Source organism: Ceratotherium simum, chromosome 33 (genome assembly GCF_057802395.1).
Source record: "Ceratotherium simum simum isolate JZ-2026a chromosome 33, ASM5780239v1, whole genome shotgun sequence".
In the NCBI taxonomy this organism is placed as follows: domain Eukaryota; kingdom Metazoa; phylum Chordata; class Mammalia; order Perissodactyla; family Rhinocerotidae; genus Ceratotherium; species Ceratotherium simum.
In genome coordinates, this window is record NC_141932.1 from 16,374,604 (window position 1) to 16,382,776 (window position 8,173).

Genomic DNA, 8,173 nt, shown 5'->3' on the forward strand with positions numbered 1-8,173 from the left:
GACTTGCGGGGACAAGGGGGCAGGGGGAACAGAGTGGGATTGGGGAAGCCCTCACCTGTCTCCAGACCTGCTCTTGCTGCTGGTGTGGCTGCCTCTGCTGCTGTCTCCACTGCCTCGCCTGGGCTCTGGAAGAGGTGACAGCCTGGGGTGGTGGGGAGGGGCGTGGCCAGGGCAGGCCAGGGAACAGGAGCTGGGAGCTCTGGGGCAGAGCCCTGGAGAGAGGGAGAGGGGGCCAGTTGCGTGTGAGTGTCACAGTCACTCAAGGTCACGTGGGAGAGCAGTCACAGAGTCATCGTCCCGAGGAGCCCCCCTCCCAGAGTGCACAGTCTCTCACACTGTCCCAGCCATCGCACACAGAGCCGCAGTCACACAGTGTCACACACAGTCCCACACCCTGAGCCACAGAGAAGCAGAGCACAGAACCCCACACACTATTCCTCACGGCATCTCGGTCACCACTGGGTCCCCAGTGTCACTCAGCACAAGTTTAGGCACAGAGCAGAGGCTCAAAGAATGACTGTCGATTCAATATATGCACAGTTATACGGTTCCTCACAGTCATATAATCCTTGAATGACACAATCTGAAGGTCACACACAATGTTACACAAGCACACCCATGAACACTCTCACACATCGTCTCACATACTTCACGTAATCACTGACCGAGTCCAGTCACATCCCAACACACATTCCCCAACTGTCACTAAAGCACACCTCACAAGCTCCCAGTGTCACACTGTCACACCAACACCCTCACTCACACAGTCACACCCAGTGCCATGATCATACAGACACACAACTCTCCATCACAGCCTCACCCGCACTCGCAAGTCACATACAGTCACATGCACGTCACACCACGATGCTCCCATCCCACGGTCACGCACAGTCACATAGTTACACTCAGGATCACACACCATCTTCCCACAATCACACACAAACCCACAACCTCACATGGTCTCCTGCTCACAGTCACCACTGAATCACACACCTCCTCACGATCTCCATTTCCAGTCTCTTCCTTTGCCCTAAAATATGGGGAACATCTGTACATGAGGGAGGAGGCTTAGAAACCAAGTCCCAGTTCTCAGCGCCCTCGTCCTTCTTCCATACAAACCACCGATTCATGTACGTTAATCATACCCTTAACATTCCTGAGCGCATGCTCCCCTGGGACCTATAAGATAAGTGGGACAGAGGCAAACCTGCCCATTTTGCAGAGGAGAAACTGAGGCCCAGAGGCCCTGGGAGGGGCAGGGAGTAAGCGGTGGCGTGAGGTCCAGCACCAGAGGCTGGAAGGAGACAAGTCTGGGAGAGGGGCGTGACATGGGGGCTCCTGGCTTCCTGGCCTCTGACTGGCCTCCCTGCTCTCTGCCCCACATTCCTGGCGCCCTCTGGGTCCTGGGAAAGGCTCTGTTCATGGAGTCAAGAGGGAAAGGGGTCTGAGATGGCCCGGCACGTCTGGGCTTGGGAGGCAGTCTCTCCTTGGCCCCAAGAGGGCCTGCAGTTCACTGTGCTGGGGATGGGAAGGTGGGGGCAGGCTGGTAAGGGGGAGGGGAGAGGCTGGAGAGGAGGGAGGGGGAAGCAGTGGAGAGGAATTTAGGTGGTGAGAGAGACAGGAAAGGAAAACAAGGGCAGAGAAAGAGAGGAAGAGACAGAGACCAAGAGAAAGCGACCAAGAGAAAGAAATCGAAAGAGACAGAACCAGAGAGAGAAAGAGAGATAGAGAGATAAAGGAAGAGAGAGAGAGAGGGAGAGGGAGAGAAAACAGGGACGGAGAGGAAGAGAGACAAAGACAATAGATACAAACCAAGAGATGGAGACATTAAGAAATGCAGATGGGGAGCGGTGGAGGGAGAGATGATGGGGGCCTGAGGAGAGATGAACAGGACAGGAACCTGGAGATAGATGAGCAGCTGCTGAGAGCTCCTCAGCCCTCCCTCCCCATCCGCCTGGGAGAGCACAGGGCAGAACAGAGCACAGAGTGCGGGGTGGGTGTGGAGCACAGGGGGGAGATACCTGGGTCCCTGCCTGGCCCCCTGTCCATCTCAGCCCTGCTGAGATCCTGTGCCGTCTCCCAGGATCTGGGGAGGGGGCAAGGGCCACAGGGGTAGCCACATGGGCCCTCTCTGATTCCCATGCTCGGGGCTTCTGGAAACTTCAGGCAGAGAAGCAGCCATGCCCTCTCCCCCTGCCCTTCTTCCCTCTCTGCTGTCCATCCCTTTTCGTGCCCCCTCCTCTCTTCGGTGGGAATCTCTCCTTTCTCCTTTCCTCCAAGCCACACTCAGGTTGTCTGTCTTCCTCTCCTGTGGACAGACTGGCTTTTCTCTTCTTTCCTTCGGGTTCCATTCTGCCCCCTCCTCATTTCTCCTGCTCTCTTGCGTGCTCCAAGTCAGTCTCTTTTGGCCTATTTTTAAGCTTTCTCCTTTCTCTTCCCCTCTTTCCCCATCTCCTCTCGGGTGTCTGTCTCTCTCTCTCCACTGCCCCTGGTCCTGGGTCCCCAGGCTGTTGTCTCTCCTCCCTGCTCACCAGCAGTGACAGGCAATGCCCCCCCACCTCAGGATGCAGTGGTGGGGAGGAAGCTGGAAAGCTTGTGCCTCCCCCCATGGGGCTGCCCGGCCAAGCAGAGCCTGCGGGGAGCGGGCGGGGGCCTGGAGTGCTGGCAGATGGTGCCGGAGAAATGAGGCAGAGAGAGATGGGGAGACGGGGCGCCCCATGGGGACTGAGGCCAGAAATGGGAGGCTGAGATGGCCCCCTGGGATTCAGGACTGCAGAGAGACGAGGCCTGAACGACAGAGACCCAGAGAGAGACACACACACACACAGAGACGGAAAGACAGAGATACAGAGAGATAGCAACAGAGACAGAGACAGAGAGATACACCCACGATCAGGGGGATCCAGAGAGGGGCAGAGAAACTGAGACGGAGATTCAGAAAGAGAAGACCCAGGAGATGGAAACTGAGAGCCTGTGACACAGGGACATGGGATCCGGAGAGACACAGATCCAATGAGAGACAGCGCTCCAGAGACGGGTCCAGAGAGAGAAACAGAGATGGTCCAGAAAGAGAGAGAGAGAGAAGGAGGGAGGGAGGGGGAGAGAGAGAGACTTGGAACACAGATAGACTGGGATGGGGGTAAACTTTCTCAAAGACACAATCAAACAGAGATGAAGCAGAGATGCCTGGCTCCCTTGACCCTCTTCCCGGAGGGGGAGTGCCCCCCCAACCCCCCCCCCCGCGGCGCGTCTCCATAGAGACCTCCCCAGATCCTCAGGGCAAATATTGTCCAGGCCAGAAGCAGCGGGGCTGTGTTGACATAATCTCCCGCTGGTGGGGTGGGGGCTCCAGGGGCCCAAGAGGCCAGGATGGGGGGCAGGAGAGCAGAGGGGCTCTCAGCCGAGGCCCCATAGACAGTTCCAACCTCCCCCCACCTCCGAATCGGAGTGCAAACCTCCCCGCCCTGGGGGGAGCCGCTGAGAGATTCAAACCTGCAGCCCTGGCTGCCCCCTGGTGGTGGTGGGCGAGTCCTGAAGCCCCTTTCCTGGCGTCTAGGACAGCAGGCTGATCTAAGCATTTTTCTCCAGGTTTCTAGAATCTGGTCCCTCCTCCCTCTCCCCCAGCCCCTGCTCTGGTCCAGGACCCTTTTCTCCCCAGTCTCCTGCCCCATTCACCTCCCCACCCAATAGGGCAGCCAGGCAGCCAGAGTGGTCATGCTAAAGCACAAACCTGACCCTGTCCCTTCCCTGCTCAGAACCTGCCATGGCTCCCCAGTGCCCTCAGGAGAAAGCGCAGGCTCCTTTCCGTGGCCTTCAAGCCCTCTGCTGAGCTCTCTAGCCTTCTCACCATGACTTCCTAACTCTTCAAACTCTTCCCAGCCCCCCAACTTTGGTTCCAGCAGTTTTCTCTGCCTCAAATGCCTCCACCCAATTTTTGTCGAGTCTTCCAAGCCCACCTCAAAGGTAGCTCATTCATTCATTCAACAAACAGTTATTTCCTCTCCTGGACAGGGCTAGGGCTGTCTCCATCACTGCTGGGTCCCCAGCATCGCCCAGCGCTCGTTTGGCACAGAGCAGAGTTCAATTCATTTTATTAGGTACTTGTGATGTATCAGGCCCGAGACTTGGCAATGCTGGGGGCGCAGCTGGCTGAAATAGTCCTTTCCTGGCCCGCATGGGGCTCCCAGCCCAGGCATAGACCCAAACAGGGAGCCAGACTCACAGAAGGAGAGGTAGAAAGAGAAACACAAAGAAATAAAGAGTCAGAAAGGCAGAGGAAAAAAGAGGCTCAGAGAAAACGAGTCCAAGATGAGAAATAATAATAGCAGTAATAATAATAATAGTAGGTCCCATATCTCAGGCATTTTACATGTATGCATCTCACCTAATCCTCATAACAGATCTGCAGCAGAGGTATTTTCATCCCCATTTTCCAGAAGAAGAAACTGAGGCTCAGAGACGGGAAGTAACTTGCTCAAGGTGACAGAGCTCATAAGTGATGGATTAAGGACCCAATTTCCAGACAGAGACATATGGAGAGACAGAGATGAGAGAGAAAAGTGGTGTGGAGAAGGAAAACTAGAGGCAGAGAGAAAAGACAAAGGGAGACCATGAGCGTTGCCCCCTCCCTCCTGGCAGAGCTGCCCTCTCCCCGCTCCTGTCTTCCAGGCCTTTGACATCTCCCTGCGAAAAGCGCTTATAATAAAACCAGCTCCATTAGCTGTACCCAAAAGCCACTGTGCTGAGCACTTGACAGGCATGAGCTCAATGAACCTGCTCTTCTCCCCGGGGAAGTGGGTGCTGGATGACTCCCATTTTTCAGAGCAGGAAAAGCCAATCTTTTGGGCCAAGTCCATTGGGCTCACATGGATCCTGACACCTAGAGAGCAAGGGCTGACTCATCCTTGTGTGTCACCCCCACACACACACACAACCCATTAGCCTAAACTCTCTGCCTGTGGCTCCTTCATCCACACCCTGGCTCCACTCCCCTCCCCCAAGACATGGAGCCCGAAGGATCTGAACTCCCCTGGGCTCCCACAGTCCTCGGGAACATTCCAGTGACAGCTCTTGGTACATTGCAGCCTACTGCAGAGTTCTATATGTAGGAGTCTGACTTCCCCTTTACTGGAATCTGAGCTCGTGGGGGATGAAAGGTGGGAGAAGCTGGAGTTTGGGAGACAGAAAATCTGGTTCCTGCTTTATTTCTATCAGTAATACAATTAGTTATCATCATAGAATGATAATGGCCCACATCTATTTTGGTCATCACTTTGAACCCATCATTGATCTTGGTCCCTTACATTGCAGGTGTTTACTGGGAAATGAATAGGGGTTGCTACCATTTATGTGCCAGTCACTGTACTGATGTGTCGTTTACGTCTGTGGCCTCATTGGGGCTCATGGAGGATACAGTGACAAGTCACATACATCTTCCCACAGGCTTGGAGGCCCTACAAGATCTGGCAGGCCCATTACCTCCCTGACCTCATCTACTTCCTGTTCTCCTCTCCTTCTGCAGCCCCATCCTCACCAGTCTTGTTGCCCCAGAAATATGCCAAGCCCATATCTACCTCAGGACCTTTGCACTTACTATTCTCTGCCTGGAAAGCTCCCCTCTCCCCTACTCCATGCGTGATTGCTTCCTTCTTGTCATTCACATCTCAGCTCACATGTCACTTCCTCAGAGAGAGCTGCTCTGACCGCACTGTCTCTAAATTAGCCTTGCCCTCCTGTCCCTGATCATGTCACTCTATCATATCTCTGTCATACCAGGATCTGAAATTATCTTACCAGCTCCTTGCCTGTTTCTGGAAGACCAGCCCTGAGCTAACATCCGATGCCATTCCTCCTCTTTTTGCTGAGGAAGACTGGCCCTGGGCTAACATCCCTGCCCTTCTTCCTCTACTTTATATGGGACGCCGCCACAGCATGGCCTGACAAGCGGTGCATTGGTGTGCGCCCGGGATCAGAACCTGTGAACCCTGGGCCACCGAAGGGGAGCGGAGCGCGCGCACTTAACCGCTGTGCCACCAGGCCGGCCCCTTGACTGTTTCTTCATCTGTAAAATGGTGATGAAACTAGGGCTTGTGGTGAAGATAACTAAATGCCTGGCCCAATAAACGTTAGCTATTATTATTTATTTGTTTTGTGTGTGGTGACTTACCTCCTCCGCAAACTGCAAGATCCATGGGAGCAAGCGCTGGGGCTGACTTGGGTTACTACTGAAACTCCAGCACCTAGAACAGAGCTTGGCACATAGTAGGCACTCAGTAAACAGTTTTTTTTTTTTTTTTGGTGAGGAAGATTCGCCCTGAGCTAACATCTGTGCCAATCTTCCTCTATTTTGTACGTGGGATGCTGCCACAGCATAGCTTGATGAGTGGTATGTAGATCCGTGCCTGGGATCTGAACCCCAGAACCCCAGGCCGCCAAAGCGAGGGCATGAACTTAACCACTACACCCCCAGTCTGGCCCCAGTAAACATTTTTATTATTTTTTTTAAAGTGAAATTCATTTATTTGTTCATTTTTTTGAGAGGAAGATCAGCCCTGAGCTAACATCCATGCTCATCCTCCTCTTTTTGCTGAGGAAGACCGGCTCTGAGCTAACATCTATTGCCAATCCTCCTCCTTTTAATTTTTCCCCCAAAGCCCCAGTAGATAGTTGTATGTCATAGTTGCACATCCTTCTAGTTGCTGTATGTGGGACGCGGCCTCAGCATGGCCAGAGAAGCGGTGCGTCGATGGGCGCCCAGGATCTGAACCCGGGCCAGTAGCGGCGCGTGCACACTTAACCGCTAAGCCACAGGGCCGGCCTCCCAGTAAACATTTGTAAATATTTTTATTTTATTTTATTTTATTTTCCCCCCAAAGCCCCAGCAGATAGTTGTGTGTCATAGCTGCACATCCTTCTAGTTGCTGTATGTGGGACGTGGCCTCAGCATGGCCGGAGAAGCGGTGCGTCGGTGCGCGCTCGTGATCCGAACCCGGGCTGCCAGCAGCGGGGCGCGCGCACCCAACCGCTAAGCCACGGGGCCGGCACCCAGTAAACATTTTTAAAAGAATGAAAGAGGTAGGCGCGACATGACCCCCCACTTTCTAGATGTGGAAACTGAGGCTCAGAGTCATAACCAGAAAGTGGTGGCGTCTGGATTCAAACCCAGGTCAATCTGGTTCCATAGCCATGTGCTTTCACCGTCTGCCTGTGTGTCTAGAGGCAAATCTCTTCCCGCTTTGGGATTGCTTCCCCTGTCTATAAAATACGGTCTGCGTCAGGCCTAGGTGCTGACCCTCAGTGGAGACTTGGGGAAGGTGGTCCACTACTCTTTAAATCCATTGTCAGGTTTTCTACCCTCCCTTCTTCCCCCAACATCAGAGCCAGCTCCGACTGACACCGCCGGTGGTCCAGGCGTCACAGCCAGGCCTGTGCCAAAACCCGGACTGGATAATGAAGTTGTGGGAGACGAGGGCTGCAGGGGAGGCACTAAGGGGCCGTCGATAAAAAACTGGAAGGAAAGGTTAGGGAGGGACCACAGACTTGGGGGGAGGAGTCTAAACTCCAGGGGGCGGAGCTAATCCTATAAAAAGGCTGAGTCAAGGGCTTTGGGCGAAGTATTACAGCCCTCAGATGCTTAGGGGGCGGCGCCAAAGGCTCTACGGGCGGGAATAGAACTTTAGCTCCCGCTGGACTCTGGGGGTGGAGCTAAGAGCCCTGGGGGCGGGTCTAGACCGAATAAACAAGGGCTCTAGGAACTCGGCTAGAATAAGAGTTCCAGGGCGAAGCTAGTGGATATCACGGCGGGTTTGAGGCTCTAGGGGTCGGACTCCAGTCTTGGAGAGGGGCTTTTGGGAAATCCACTAAAAGACTAGGGAGAAGGTTTTGGGGATATGGGAGTGTCTTCCTCCACCACATCTTCCTCTCAGGGCCGGAGGCTACGCTTCAGGCTGAAAAGCAGGGAAGGCCCTGCCCCTTCCAATCCTTCTGCAAACCTATTGGCGGAGGGGCCTGCGCGACAGGCTCTCATTGGTCCTGAACAGGCGAGGAGGGGGTCTAGAGAGAATGCGCGCTGTTGTGGGCGGGACCAGACGGTAGCGACGGGGATCTCGGCGCAACCAATCCCAGCCCGAGGATTGTGTTGGGGAGCCTGGCAGGGGGTGTCCCAACCCCCCTT